The 16,872-nt window shown below is 42.7% G+C and overlaps 1 protein-coding gene and 1 pseudogene across 1 annotated transcript in view; one reads left to right on the top strand and one right to left on the bottom strand.

Moving 5' to 3' along the window:
• The window catches only part of LOC126195703 (protein O-mannosyl-transferase TMTC2-like), a 607,124-nt gene that overhangs the window by 523,669 nt on the left and 66,583 nt on the right, over positions 1-16,872 (bottom strand). The gene's annotated exons all lie outside the window — the stretch shown is intronic.
• LOC126195963 (5S ribosomal RNA) lies at positions 3,623-3,740 on the top strand (annotated as a pseudogene).

Below are 16,872 nucleotides of genomic sequence, written 5' to 3'. Positions count from 1 at the left end.
CTAGACACATAAAACATTCAGTTTGGGAAATCTTTAGGGAATACAGTATTCCGAGATCCACAGTCTCGACAGTGCCGAGAATACCACATTTCAGGAATCACTTCTCACCACGTACAACGTATTGGCCGACGGCCTTCACTTAACGACCGAGAGCAGCAGAGTTTGTGTAGAGTCGTCAATTCTAACAGGCGATTAACACTGCGTGATATCACAGTGGATAACAATGTGGGACGTATGAAGAACATATCCGTTTGGATAGTGCGGCGAAATTCGTCGTTAATGTGTATGACACCAAGCGACCGACGCCAGTGCCATTGCCAACAGCACGACATCACCTGCAGGCCTCTGCTGGACTTGAATCGACTGGAAAACCGTGGCCTGTTCAGGTGAGTCACGATTTCTGTTGGTAAGAGTTGTTGGTAGGGTGCGAGTGTGGCGCAGAACCCACCAAGCCATGGACCCAAGTTGTCAACAAGGCACTGTGCAATCTGGTGGTGGCTCCATAGTGGTCTGCGCTGTGTTTACATGGAACGAACTAGGTCCTCTGGTCCGACTGTACCGATCATTGACTGAGAATACGAGGTGCGGCTAGAAAAAAACCGGACTGATGCTGGAAAAAACATTTATTTACAATTATTTACAATTTCATGTTATCTCCTTCAATGTACTCTCCTCCTCGGTCTCTACACCGCTCCTTACGAATTTTCCACTGTTCATAGCAATGCTGCAGATCATTTTCGGTAAGTCCATACATTACTTCCGTCGCTTTTTCTTTTACTGCTTCAACAGTCTCAAATCTAGTTCCTTTCAAAGCTCACTTGACTTTAGGGAAAAGAAAAACGTCACAGGGGGCCAAATCAGGTGAGTAGGGTGGATGATCTAAGATGGGAATGTTGTGTTTTGCCAAAAACGTCTTCACTGACAACGCACTGTGAGCTGGCGCATTGTCTTGGTGAAGGATCCGTGACTTTTTTCTCCACAAATCGTTCCGTTTTCTCCGTACTCGCTCACGTAGGGTAGCCAGGACGCTAATGTAGTAATGCTGATTCACTGTTTGTCCCTCTGGTACCCAATCAATGTGCATAATCCCTTTGATGTCAAAAAAAAACAATCATCATTGCCTTGAATTTCGATTTTGACATTCGTGCTTTTTTTTGTCGTGGAGAGCCAGGAGTTTTCCAATGCATCGATTGGCGTTTAGTTTCGGGATCGTAAGTAAAAAACCACGATTCATCGCAAGTAATAACATTTTGTAAGAAGGTGGGATCACTTTCAATGTTTTCCAGGATGTCAGAACAAATCATTATTCGGCGTTCCTTCTGTTCAATTGTGAGACACTTTGGAACCATTTTTGAACACACTTTATTCATGTTGAAACTTTCATGAAGAATCTGCCTAACACTTTCCTTGTCAACTCCTGTTAACTCAGACACTGCTCTGATTGTTAAACGGCGATCTTGTCGAACAAGTTTACCGATTTTTTCAATGTTTGCATCAGTTTTTGCTGATAATGGTCTGCCAGTGCGAGTGTCATCACTGGTGTCTTCGCGGCCATCTTTAAATCGTTTAAACCACTCAAACACTTGTGTTCGCGATAAACAATCATCGCCGTACACTTGTTGTAACATTACAAACGTTTCACTTGCAGATTTTCCTAGTTTGAAACAAAATTTGATGTTAACACGCTGTTCTTTCTGTACACTCAACATTTTCCGACGCACAGACAAAACGTCAACTACTTAAAACAGACGCCACGGGCAGACTAAGTGCAGGAGGCAGATGAAACTCGAGCAGTAGGCGGAGCGAGAGTCACGTGACAGGCCACGCGACTTTCAGCCTTATTGCATTCGTTTTATTGTTTCACCAGTACGAGTCCGGTTTTTTTCTAGCCACACCTCGTAGCTATATTCTGCTACACGGACATCATTTGCATGCAAACAACGATGGAATATTTATGGATGACAATGCGCCATGTCACCAGGCCACAACTGTCCGCAATTGGTTTGAAGAACATTCTCATTCGAACACGAATGCCATCGAACGTTAAAGGGACATAACTGAGAGGTCAGTTCGAGCACAAAATCCAGCATCGTCAATACTTTCGGAATTATGGACGGCTATATTGGCAGCATGGCTCAATATTTCTGCAGGGGACTTCCAACGACTTGTTGAGTTCATGCCACGTCGAGCTGCTGCACTACGCCGGGCAAAAAGAGGTCCGACACGATATTAGGAGGCAACATATGACTTTTGTCACCTCAGTACACGTTGAATAGTAAAGTTTCATCTTGTAAAAATGCAATTCCTTTTATTTTCAGTTACTGATATCGCTCGTAATTGATCGCTGAGTAGTTTTTGTTAAATATATAAAATTGTGATTTGCATTAAGGGACTCCGGAAAGGCTCAAAATCATGAAAAGTTCAATTTTTACTTTTTTGCGTTTTCTGAATCTGCAGACTATTACCTTTTAATAGATATATAATTTATTCAATTCCGAAGACTACAACTATTTTTAAATTTTTTTTGAAATGTGTTCTACATGGGCGTGACCCACTGTGGCGCTGTTAAACTGCTGTCAAATGGTGTTATTATTAACGTCCGTGTTCATCAGGTACATTTTAGTGATGTGAGATAAAGTATAAAACCTATTTTCAGAGACTTAGCAGCACCTGAACTGTTGAAAAAGTGTATTCACGGAAAAACTCAAAACCCCAATGAAAGTGTAAATAGTGTTATATGGTCGAGAATCCCCAAGACTGTATTTGTTGGAATAGAAACACTTCACTTTGGTGTGTATGATGCTGTTGCGACTTTCAATGATGGCAACATTGTAAGGTGCAAGGTATTTAGAAATATGGGAATGAAGATAGGTTCTAACATGGTACGAGCGATGCTTGCTTTAGACAAGGAACGCCTTCGGGCTGCAGACAGGGCTGTAAAGAGTCTAGAAATACAAGCAAGAGTAAACAGGAGGAGGAACAAGAGGAAGCTGGAGGAGGAGTTTGCAGAGGATGAAGATAATCCATCCTATGGACCTGGAATGCACTAAAAAGTTAATCCAATCTTTGTCGCTCGATTCCCAAAACTTTTATTTTCTCATACTAATTACATGTTTTCTAAGGATCTTCCAAACATATTTGTTTCAAACTTTCAGTAAATGTTACACAGTACCTTCTGCATAATTTAACACAGCCTTTTTCCAAAAAACTGTATATTTGTGAATATATAAATAAAAAATTGCAAAAAAATGTTGTTAATTTTCATTACAATTAAAAACAATCATCTTTAATAACTGAACTAAAATTTTGTAAAATCCCTGTGTTAAGTTGTAGCCCATATTCCAATAAATAATCTGTAAAAAGTTCAACTTCCTACCTCAAATACTTTGTGAGGAAAGATGTAATTTATAAGCGTTATTTTAACATTGCAAGTATAGGGCGTTCCGGAGCCCCTTAAATGGATTAGAAACAGTCAGGTCGCGCGGGATTAGCCGAGCGGTCTAGGGCGCTGCAGTCATGGACTGTGCGGCTGGTCCCGGCGGAGGTTCGAGTCCTCCCTCGGGCATGGGTGTGTGTGTGTTTGTTCTTAGGATAATTTTGGTTAAGTAGTGTGTAGGCTTAAGGCAACGGCCTTGCTGCAGTGGATACACCGGTTCCCGTGAGATCACCGAAGTTAAGCGCTGTTGGGCGTGGTTGGTACTTGGATGGTTGACCATCCAGACCGCCATGAGCTGTTGCCATTTTTCGGGGTGCACTCAGCCTCGTGATGCCAATTGAGCAGCTATTCGACCGCATAGTAGCGGCTCCGGTCAAGAAAACCATCGTAACGACCGGGAGAGTGGTGTGCTGACCACACGCCCCTCCTATCCGCATCCTCACCTGAGGATAACACGGCGGTCGGATGGTCCCGATGGGCCACTTGTAGCCTGAAGACGGAGTGTGTAAGCTTAGGGACTGATGACCTTAGCAGTTAAGTCCCATAAGATTTCACACACATTTGAACAATCAGTCAGTCAGTCATAAATAACGTAAACAAGGTGAAAACGAACGAAATCATTTAGTTTAACAAGAAGCTATGATCTGCAACACACGGATCAGACAGAGATCGGGAGAACCTGTAATGTTATCAGAGACTCAGATCAGTTTGTTGAGACGTACGGTGTCGAACAGTTCATTAATAGTTTTAGAGATGAGAGGTAGATCGTACGACGTACATTTAATCAAATGGTTCAAATGGCTCTGAGCACTATGGGACTCAACTGCTGTGGTCATCAGTCCCCTAGAACTTAGAACTACTTAAACCTAACTAACCTAAGGATAGCTTACAAATCCATGCCCGAGGCAGGATTCGAACCTGCGACTGTACCAGCAGCGCGGCTCCGGACTGGAGCGCCTAGAACCGCATGGCCACCGCGGCCGGCACATTTAATCAACAACACAATATGATAGCCTTTTGTGAGACAGAATAATAAACGAAAACCCATGTAATGTGCTGAGGTGCCCAAAGTAAAAATAAACAAGCTACGCATTCGGAGGAATATTCTTCCCATCATTCTTTGAAACCCCTGAATGTAACTGGAATTAACGACTTTCAACAAATAATTAAATGAAGCAGATCCCGGAGATGGATATGGCGGCCACTAGCACTGATATTCTTGCTAATCATTTGACCATAAGTCAACCACTGGAAAAGGTTCAATGAGAACAAAAAAATGGTTCAAATGGCTCTGAGCACTATGGGACTTAACATCTATGGTTATCAGTCGCCTAGAACTTAGAACTACTTAAACCTAACTAACCTAAGGACATCACACAACACCCAGTCATCACGAGGCAGAGAAAATCCCTGACCCCGCCGGGAATCGAATCAGTGAGAACAAAAACAGTAATTAGTGGAAAAGCAATTGAATGCTAATATATTTTAACTACCTCCGATGTAAAATATCGTATGAATACGAGACACACAGACAACGCTGCATATATTTGGAAGTGTGTGTATGTAACAATAGAACTTTAAAGTACAGAACACAGAAAAAAAAGACGAATGAAACTGTATACAACAGTCGTATTGCCAACTCTAATGCAATGAAGTGAATAGTGGGTATATAGTAAAAGACAAGGAAAACAAATGCAAGGAATAGAAACGAGATTTCTTAGGGTGTTTCAGGGATGTAAAAGAATAGATATAATACTTAATGAAGATATTCGAAAGGAGCTGAAAATATGCTGGGAGTTAGATCCTGTATCAGTAAACGTATTGGAGCCGAATGGCTCTGGTTTTTCGCAGAAGAATGTCACTACAGCCACAAAGAAAATCTAGATCAGTAGAAATTTCATTCAGTGTAGTGCAAAGATTCTCGTTTGGATCTTGATTTACAGACCAGCCTCTTCACGGATTCTGCTGTAGGTACACCAGTTGCGTTTCGACAGACGCCAGAAAAACTATAGCTGTTTAGATACAGGAGCCACTGTCAGATATCACTTACGGCTTGATGCCCGATAATGGTTTGAAAAGTAATGGACTTGATAGTTAAGCCACAGTAGAGAAACACTAAAAGTCACGTTTACTCTTGTACAAGGTAGACAAAACAAAATTTGCCTGGACATAATATAAGGGGCGATCAAGAAGATTCTGTTTGATGGCGTAGCTGCAGCGTATATGCGACGCAGTGCAACTCCGATGTGTAATATATTGATTATTCCTTCTACTGTTGTGTTATCTTGAAGCTGTGAGCAAGGAGGACTGGCGCTCCAAAGCGAGGAAGCAGAGACGACGCTGAGGGCACTAGGAGAGATATTGTTACATTAAGTAAACCGTAAGGGGAGAACCTTGCGAAAATGCAGATGCCCCCAGACGCGGTCCCAGAGCGCTAGTTACTCTTCAAGGAATTGGCATGTAACTTCATATATCGTCTAGACGCTGTGGTAGGTTGCCACCGTAGAACTTTGTAACAAACAGGCATGTACTAGCGGATAAAGCCAGCTAGATACCAACCCTGAGAACAGCAACGTCAGTAGGCTCACAAGGGTTAGAAAGAGAGCGAAAACGCCAAAAACAGTTGACCTACCAGTCCCTACGCAGGGGAGCCCGAGGGGCGGGGCTAAGTGACGTATAACAATAATGTTGCAAGCCTTATTTGGCAGAGCAGTTACGTTTAGCTTTCAGGTGAACAATGTTGATACCAAATACTGACTTAGTGCAACTGCATTAACGTCCCCACCTTAGGAGCAACAGAGGGGACCTAACTAAACCGTGATTGGCCGGCGCCTGGAAGAGACCTGCAGGACTGGCTGTGTGGCTACAAGTGGGAAAAACAGTGCCCCCACGCCACTCTTTAAAACCCCTATATTCCGAATTTTGGTGGAGTTCTCAGTCAGACGGTATGGGCGCCGAAACCGCGTCTGTGGACTGCAGCCTCAGTCCAGCTCCGCGTAAGTCAGCTCTCTCACTTGGAGTGCCTCAGTGGACAATGTCACATTCACTATGTTTTGTTTTGCAACTAAGCTGTTGCTTTAAGATGCTGCTAGTGTTTGCCACTGTGGTTAGCATCTACTCCCGGGACTTCTGCACTAGCTTCTCTTGTAACAGTGTTATTCATGCTTTTTCTAACCCTAGAACTAGCATCCAGTGTATTAGTTAGTCCTGTCTGGAATAAACAACTATTTCAAAACCCTGTTTGTCCAAGAGTCTCTACAACGACTTCCCTACCGAGTCTTACCATCTGCATTTCTAGTTAATGCCTGTAACAGTGTTGGCTCGGATAGAAAAAAACAGTCAATTGCCTTCGCTGAGAATTGTCCTTCTGCCTTCTGCTCTGTAGCGCTCGGGAGCGCAGTCTGACCAGCAGTCCCTTTTCTCCCTGTGACGCCTGTGTCAGGACACGACAGATGTAAGCAAAGGATTAGTGTGGCATCCGTGTCTTCCTGACGCGCGTGCAATGAATGCGGAATCGTGGCGATGTCATTATTACACTATTGGCCATTTAAACTGATACACCAAGAAGAAATGCAGATGGTAAACAGGTATTCATTGGACAAATATATTATACTAAAACTGACATGTGATTACATTTTCACGCAATTTGGGTGCATAGATCCTGAGAAATCAGTACCCAGAACAACCACCTCTGGCCGTAATAACAGCCTTGATACGCCTGGGAGCCGGCCGCGGTGGTCTCGCGGTTCTAGGCGTGCAGTCCGGAACCGTGCGACTGCTACGATCGCAGGTTCGAATCCTGCCTCGGGCATGGATGTGTGTGATGTCCTTAGGTTAGTTAGGTTTAAGTAGTTCTAAGTTCTAGGGGACTGATAACCACAGCAGTTGAGTCCCATAGTGCTCAGAGCCATTTGAATCATTTTTGATACGCCTGGGAACTGAGTCAAACAGAGCTTGGATGGTGTGTACAGGTACAGCTGCTCATGCAGCTTCAACACGATACCACAGTTCATCAAGAGTAGTGACTAGCGTATTGTGATGAGCCAGTTTCTCGGCCACCATTGACCAGACGTTTTCATTTGGTGAGAGATCTGGAGAATGTGCTGGCCAGGGCAGCAGTCGAACATTTCCTGTATCCAGAAAGGCCCGTACAGGACCTGCAACATGCGATTATGCATTATCCTGCTGAAATGTAGGGTTTCGCAGGGATCGAATGAAGGGTAGAGCCACGGGTCGTAACACATCTGAAATGTAACGTTCACTGTTCACAGTGCCGTCAATGCGAACAAGAGGTGACCGAGACGTGTAACCAATGGCACCCCATACCATCACGCCGGGTGATAAGCCAGTATGGCGATGACGAATACACGCTTCCAATGTGCGTTCACCGCGATGTCGCCAAACTTGGATGCGACCATCATGATGCTTTAAACAGAACCTGGTTTCATTCGAAAAAATTACGTTTTGTCATTCGTGCACCCAGGTTCGTCGTTGAGTACACCATCGCAGGCGCTCCTGTCTGTGATGCAGCATCAAGGATAACCGCAGCCATGGTCTCCGAGCTGATAGTCCATGCTGCTGCAAACGTCGTCGAACTGTTCGTGCAGATTGTTGTTGTCTTGCAAACGTCCCCATCTGTTGACTCAGGGATCGAGACGTGGCTGCACGATCCGTTACGGCCATGCGGATAAGATACCTGTCATCTCGACTGCTAGTGATACGAGGCCGTTCGGATCCAGCAAGGCGTTCCGTATTACTCTCCTGAAGCCACCGATTCCATATTCTGCTAACAGTCATTGGATCTCGACCAACGCGAGCAGCAATGTCGTGATACGATAAACTGCAATCGCGATTGGCTACAATCCGACCTATATCAAAGTCGGAAACGTGATGGTAAGCATTTCTCCTCCTTACACGATTCATCACAACAACGTTTCACCAGGCAACGCCGGTCAACTGCTGTTTGTGTATGAGAAATGGGTTGGAAACTTTCCTCATGTCAGCTCGTTGTAGGTGTCGTCACCGGCGCCTACTTTGTGTTAATGCTCTGAAAAGCTATTCATTTGCATCTCTCTGCATCTTCTTCCTGTCGGTAAAAGTTCGCGTCTGTAGCACGTCATCTTCGTGGTGTAGTGATTTTAATGACCAGTAGTGTAGTTTTTCGGACGACTGTCCATTATCTGGTGCCGAATTCCCCTACTTTTAGTATAAAACACATCTATATACTGTATAGTAAGTTCAACCTGTCGTAATCTATTGTAGCAGTTGGTTGGTTGGTTGCTACGTGGGAGGTGTCCAAACAGCGAGGTTATCGGTCAGGGAAGGAGGAAGTCGACCACGCCCTTCCACAGTAACCACCCCAAAGCTTGCCTGATGCGATGTAGGGAAATCATGGAAAACCTTAACCAGGATTGCCGGACGTGGGTTTGAACCGTCTCCTCCCGAATGCCAGCACAGCGTGCTAACCACTGCGTCACCTCGCTCGGTATTGTCGCGTCTTTTTGCTATCGCTGATATCTGTTCTTTGTTTGCAGCTAGGTAGATTCGATTGACGCTGCATATAAACCAACGTGTAAGTCGTATTTTAAAGCAGGTTATGTAAATGTCTTCAGAAAATGTGCAACTAACCACCGATTATGACAAATCGACTCCTGACGTTGTATGGACGCTTTGTTTACCTGTTGTGGTGTGACGTCGTAGCGAAGCACACTTTGCTGAATTAGTTTCACTGGCTTCGTAGGCACACCTCACATTTGTTAAACGCATCGACTGACAAGTGTGCGCATGCGAAAATAAGTGTTTGCTAGAAGTTACAAGAACGCCCCGCCGACGAGCATGTATTACGGATGAACTACTTCAGCCCTTTGAACGAGGTCGCATTGTGGGCCTGGCAGAAACTGGATGAAAATGTCGACGGATTGCTGGACGTGTTGGGCATTGTGTATCGGTGGTGCGTTGCTGCTTGCAGCAGTGGTCTGTGGAACATTCCCATATTCGTAGATGAGGTCCTGAAAATCCGTGTATCACAAGACACAAATCAAGATGGATGCTTTCTGCGAGTAACGGTAGCTGACCGGACATGCAGAGAAAAATTTCTAGCACACGTTGCTCCTGCTGTGTCCACCGAGGAGCATCGGGAACTGTTTGTTTTCAGAAGGACTAAGAACATGTGTGTCTCTGTTCAGACTACCACTGACAATACAACAGCGCCATGTGTGGCTGTTGTGGTGCAGTGAAAGAGCCGACTGGAGAGTGGAATGGTGCTCTGTTGTCTTCAGTGATGAGAGTGGGTTCTGTCTGCATGCGAGTGATGGATGTATACGTGTACGGCGCCGGTGTAGCAAGTTGCATGTTCCGGTGTGCATCCGTACACGACACACAGAAATCACACCAAGGGTGACCAGACGTCCGGCTTTAACCCGGACATGTCCTCCTTTTTAGCTCTTTGTCCGGTATCCGGACGGATTTTTAGTGTCCGGCTTTTTCGCAAAGTTGAGCGTAGTACAGTTAAATTCACAATTCGTCCCGTTCTGTTGCTCTTTTCTTAAATACTTTAATTATTGGAACAGCCTTCGTGATGAACACTCACGAAGGCGGTGTCACCACAATCAATGTTTTTAATTTTTTTTATATTGCACAGTTAACCACCGCCTGACCATCAGAAACAATTAACTACTAGTTTTTCCGGTAATTCACGACAGTCACTTGATTTGTCCAAAGCTGACGGGTGGTAACCTTATCTGCAGTTGACCCGTTTGATGTGTCCTCTTTTTTCTTCCTTTGTCCTCCTTTTTGAAGCTGTTTGTCCTCCTTTTTAAACAATTGTATCTGGTCACCCTAACCACACAACAGTACTAAATGTTACCTGTTTCACTTCAGTCTACAAAAACAGTGGCCGGACGTCTGACCGAGCGGTTCTAGGCGCTTCAGTCTGGAACCGCGCGACCGCTACTGTCGCTAGTTCGAATCCTGCCTCGGGCATGAGTGTGTGTGATGCCCTTAGGTTAGTTAGGGGACTGATGACCTCAGATGTTGAACCATTTTTACAAAAACAGTGGAAGCGTTTCGAAAATGTGTCTGTAGCGATACGACATGACCGCACTAACAAACGAACTGTCCATAGAACGCCAGGTGCCGTCTCTGACGATATTAACAGACATTGCTTCGGAATGTAACTTCATTGTCGTTGTATTGAATATGTAGTGTCAGGTGAACCTATCCAGTCAGCAACATCAAACAAAGTTCTACAAGTTGGATTAGGTTTTGTTTTGTATCATGCACTGTGTTTTATGTTACACTTAAGAAAATGAGATATTAGCTGGTAGATGAAAGTTCGAAAGGCGTGGTGCCACGTATATATAAGAAATAAAAATGTTTGAATTAATAAAGATGTGTGACTGCCTGCTGCCATAAGCACACTGATGTTAAAGTGGGGTTCAGATATTGGATTTTATATATTTCTTTATCAACTAACTTCCTTCTCAGGCTTTTCATAACCGTGGCTCTTCTCCATCTCCTATTACTCAGACAACACTGAATATGAAACTGTGACCTACTTTGCTTTTCCCTGCGTCAGTTACAACTGATGCATCTCGGTTTTATTACGTGACACGGAGTGAACTGGGGAGAAGGAGAAACGCGCACATCTCACAAGAGGTGGGCATTCTGTGACCAGAAGGTGAGCTGTTGACGGGTTAACAGCTACCGGCTGACAGGACGTGATGAAACTGCCCGCCGTTGCCCGGGTTGGTTGCACTTCAAAGCGAACCGCCACGTTCCGCCTTGCTGCATATTTTAATAACGTGTGGCGTGGCGAGCGCCCTGTGTGTGTGTGTGTGTGTGTGTGTGTGTGTGTGTGTGTGTGTGTGTGTGTGTGTGTATGTGTGTTCCGTTCGTATGAGGTGTGTGTAGGTAGCGGCGAGTACGTGATCATATACCTCTGGCTGAGCACTAACTAACTATGTTGCAACCGTTTCATATAATTATCGATTTAGTGACAGTTATCTACTGGGACAGGCGATTGCATTCGTCTCTTAGATTTTGGAGCTGTTGCTGCGTCAGTAGTAAAATCTCTGAAACACGATACCGCAGTAGCGGTCGACCGGTAATAAGGTACCTCGAATCTGACTGCAGAGTAATGAGAGAGACGAAAGCCTAGTTGTGTTGTGACATAAATTTCAGCTAGTTCAAAAAATCACAAGAGAAGGAGAAGACCTACGAAGATTCTAGCTGGATTATATCATGGTGAGACCGATTATACAGTCAGATAGTTGATTGTAAGGCTTACCCAGCAACGGATATAGATTCGGATCACAATTTAATAAAGATTAACCGTAGACTCAAGTTTTAGAGAATCGTCCAGAAAGATCAATATGGGAAGAATTGGGAGCACTGCCCAATGACGAGTCGTGTTTGAAATCCTCCAGTGCTCCAGCTAGTGAGGTAAAGATCACCAGAGCAGACAGTTCACTTGAAGAGGATTGGTCATCTCTAAAAAAAGTCGGTCACAAATGTTGGACAAACAAATGTATGTATGTGTAAGGAAGGCAACTGCAAAAAAAAAAAAAAAAAAAAAAAAATAGGGCGACAGAAGAATTACGAGTACTTCGAATGATCGATGAAAGGAGGATTACGTAAGTGTTTGCGAGAGACGGGAATACAAAAAAGTACGTCAAAAAAAAAAAATAAACGAAACAAATGGCAACTGCAGGGGATCAAAGACTGTGGAGCAGTGTTCTTTTGATCGTTTCATTGTTCGAAAAATCTCCTCAAGTGAATCTATGTGTGGCGCGTCCCTTAAGTCTGGACCGTTGTTAAGTTTTGTAATGGGGGATTTGGGATGTCGGGCCGTTAATTCTTTATATATTTTATTCCATTTAATGGTGGTGTTCCTTCTTCTAATTGGTGACCCTTGTCCTTTTTTGTAGGTCCTCCACTGCAAGAGGCTTTCTAGCAGACCTAGGATTGAAGATGATACTTTGTTGCATGTCATTTGTCAAGGAAGCAAGATTTTAACATATTTTAACGTATTTTACCTTTCTATGCGTCGTTACATTTTAATGTAAGTGTAGGATTATTTTCTAAGAATTTCTGTTGGTTTTGCTTAGCTTTAATTATCTTCACCGTGAGGACAGATATTACTATCCATTTCAAATTATGTAGATGAAGCAAAATATTGGACATACGTCCTGAAATAGGATAGTGCTATCCTTCTTAGTAATAAGTAATGCTTACGACTGTAGCTGACTTTATCAGTAACAAGGAATGGCCGTTGAGGATGTGCTGCCAAGAGAAACGTGTGTTATTTTATTATACTGACCTTATGATGGTTGTGGTCGACTTGTTTTTCAACACTTGTTATTTTATTACGCTTGTTGTTGTCGATGCCTGTTGCTACATTCTTCTCTACAAAACTAATGTCATCGCACTACTGCTTCGATACCAAATGAATAAAGCCTTCGGGGCTGATGGTGATCCTGGTTAGATGTGCTGATGGGATTGTCAATATATTCTAAATCAATACTACACCTGCGGAAACTACATCACAACATTCATATGCTGGGTAAGAAACTTTTCAGTTAACACTCCGTGCTCAAAGCGCGATCGGTATTTCCTCTTGTCAGAGTATCTCGACTGTATTACTTCTGGAATGGCTTAGCACATGCATGATGATCCGAAAAAAAACGAGCAATTATGTGCGTGGGAAACAGATACGACGACAGCGTCCGAACATCCTCGTTCCGTATCAACAAATAATTTTGTATAGCTATCAGCTAATAGTGACAAGGAAACACATTTATCTGTGTGGGAGACTGCGCAAATGGTGGAGCAGCTAATATAGTTGAGACCGTGGTAATGAATTTCATCAGGTCTCGCAGTTTAACCGTAAGGTACCGTTCCGTGGCTGAGGGCGAGCATGCAAGTTTCCCTGCCAGAGCTATTTTCTCTGGGCGCGATACGAAACTGAACTGGCCAGCCAGTCATTACCGGCTCTGCATGCAACGGGCGTATTTGGGTTACGTCCGATAGCGAGCGAGATAGACCTAGTTCCAGCGTGCAGTCGACCGACCCTACTGCACTCAAAATGCGATTATCGATATGGCAAACTGGAAGTAACGTAAATGGCGAACGTGATTTTCATCTGCAGCAGAATACAGAACAGCTAGAAAAGAAAATAAAACTCTACGTAGTGGGTAACAACGGAACAGGGCAGCAAATGTTTCTATTCGTAAGCTAATGTTAAAACTGTAAAGCATACCGCAACGTCGTGAAGAAATACTTGTGAAAATATTTATTGAAACAGTCCCAACGGCAATATGCGAAATACGGTAACTGGTTCCGATCTCTTAATTATCATCTTCAGATGTAAAAAGTAAATTTCTACTTAAGTAGATAAAAGTCTGAAAATATTTATATTTCTTGAAATTATACCAGAATAAATAGATAACACACATTCAAAATATTTAAAATTTTAAAAATTATACCTGATTAATCACAAGTTACGAAGAGTCATATTTTGTTGTAAAAGAACGAAGTTACGAAATGTAAAATAAAAGGAACAATACTACAGTAGACTAGTGTAGTATCGAGCATTTTAGTAATCCAACTCTGTGATGTATAGTAACACATTTTACGTATATTTTTAACGCGAATTCCAGCTTTTCTGCTCGCTCAAAGCTCAGCTAATATTTTTTCTATACTCAAAACAAATTTAAGTGATATGCTTTTAAACTACGTATGAAAAGTAGGATCTATTTTTTTTCACCTCACGGAACACTGTTTTATATACGCTCGGGAGAGAGAAACAGACGACCAGGGATAGGCGAGGCGAGTGAAATCTACTGTGAATCACGAGTACTTGAATAAAACCACTGACAGTCGAGCGAAAGCTATGAGCTAGTTGAAACGAGCTATAGAGATTTAAAGGCGAAATGGGAAAAGACTAATTATAAGAATTATATTTATTCTTTGATTTAAGCGAAGTAGTGATGGATTATTATGAATTTTCTGAGGTTTTGAGATTACAATTCGTTGTTCTGTACTTTTCTGAAATAAGGAGAGGTTTTTCTGCTAGCTCATGGACACGAAAAAGGGATTTTGCTCGGAGTTTGTAAAAGAAAGCAGCAATGACAATTGACAAAAGTTTTAGAGATATTCTAAACAAAATTGTATTTGATTCTAGACGACAAAATAGTGTGAGCAATGTTAAAAATATTTCTGTTTGTTTTCATTATTCAGATTATAGCCTGTTTCCTTTAAAAGACTTCAATTACAGCTTCTAGCTAGTAACATTCCTGGAGGTTTATGTTGCTGGGGTACAGGAAACCATTAATTTCAAATCCGACCACACGACACATTCTCAGGCCGGAATACGACTTATAATAATACTCTTATAATAACGTAAGAAAAATAAATCATGCACTTCAGGAAATCTGAGCGCTTGTATGTCATATGATGTGGCAATGGTAATCCTGGTCTACCAGCGTGTAATGCAGAAGAGACAGTATCATTCTTCAAGAGCTCGTCTACATATTTGTCCTGATATCTGCAGACTACATCATAAACAATTTTTTCAAAATCGAGAGACCCTCTCTCCTGAAATCATCTTCTCTTCACCGAACATCGTGTTACTAACAGCTTCATTTACTTTCCGACATAGATTGCTGGCCCGGGATCCTGGCAACTGTGCTTTGAAATATTTTCTACATAAACATTCGCTTCCCCGATAAGCGGTTGTGTGTTACGGATGATGGGGGGGGGGGGGGGGGGGGGGGAAGGTTTTGTGGGTGGAGGAATGTGAGAGCGGAGTGGATAGGCAGCCAATACTTTGCGGCATTAAACGATGACAAAGATATTGTATGAAACATGTACTAAAATTCAATTTGAATGCTTGGTACTCTGCAGCTTTCAGATATTCATTAAAGGACATCTTATGCACGCATCGGTGGCATCAGACACAGAGGAACAAACAGACGGATGTATAACGGTTTCTACAAAATGACAACTTCATATATAGTAGCTGTGATCTAAATCTACTTACATTACGTAACTCTACTGCAGTGTCATAAGTTCCGTAATATAATATTGTATACTACATTATACTAATTAAAAATGTTAGTTATCGAAGAATATAAGACTTTCCGTCGTTAACTTACACCTCGATTTTTTTCCAAAACAAGGGAGTGTCTAGAAAAAAGCCGAAACATGTGTCTCGTCATCTTCAATACAGAACATCCTTCCAAAACCTGATTAAAATCGGTGAATCACATGTCAGACCCTCCCCTTGTTAGTTAAATTTTCCGTAGATCATTGGTACGATTTTTACATTTTCATGCTGTATATGACAGACTTGTTTCAGGATGGTGATTTACGAGGTCCTAAGCAATATGGTGGCTTAATCCTTTTTAATAATGACCACGTTGCTGGTTAATCCCACCCGTGCAGATTGTGTTACATTTCAGTATAGTTCCTCAGTGAGAAATCTGGTTTTTACTAAACACTGTATGTTTTTGTTTTACTCATTCATGTTTGAGCATTTTCTGCTCTCTCTTGGGTATTTTCTTTATAATTCCGTCGTGTAATGAGAACCCCATGTGCACTTTGGCACAAAATTCGGCTTACATTTATTTTTTAACACCACAGGGTCTAAATGTATACTAACATAAAATTAAATCTCACTGTTGCTCCTTTGCTTATTGTAACTCCTCACTATTTGTTTCCGTATGAAATTTATCCCAGATTTACCATCCACCCAATGAAAGTCAACGTATTAATTAAACTACGTCCCAACAACCTCTTGTCCAACTTCAATTCGTATGCTAACCTTTGACTAAACAGAATCTAATTTGAATTGAGCTGTAACCAGCCTGAATACAACTTGTCTTTGTGTTAAATGCGCACCTGAAGTAAAACAGTTATCTGGCTCTAATCAACATTTCCACTTACCTCGCGTCTTGACGACACTGTAAGAGATTTCTCGAAAGTACACAGCAAATAGCAAGCTGGCAGAGTTTAAGCCAGAATTCTACTTCCAAACAAAATTTGCAACTGTTGCATACCACGTGTGGTAATGCGAAATGACAAACAGTGAATGGGGAGAGTAACTGTACCTATTAAATGACATTCCAAGACAACGATTTTAGAATTAAATGTATATTCAAAAAGACGGAGTAAAACTTCGCGTGATCTTTTGTTGTAACGGGCGAGTTGCAGCGCCCTGGAAATATTCTGAGTTCAGAGTTGGCGGCCACCGCTTGGGCCGAGCTCGTTGCATCCGCGTGGTTCCTCACAACGGCCGGAGCACGTGGTCCATGGAGCACGTGGCTGGGAATTCCTTGGCGACGCTGTGCGCCGAGAGGGCCAAAGATGGCGGACATTGTGAAACCTTAATGGCAGAAATTTCACAGTTCGTATATATATTAACAGTAGCCAGATAA

The sequence above is a fragment of the Schistocerca nitens genome, chromosome 7 (assembly GCF_023898315.1).
Source record: "Schistocerca nitens isolate TAMUIC-IGC-003100 chromosome 7, iqSchNite1.1, whole genome shotgun sequence".
Lineage (NCBI taxonomy): Eukaryota > Metazoa > Arthropoda > Insecta > Orthoptera > Acrididae > Schistocerca > Schistocerca nitens.
The sequence above is the reverse complement of the archived record's forward strand: the minus strand, read 5'-3'. Positions and strand labels throughout refer to the sequence as shown.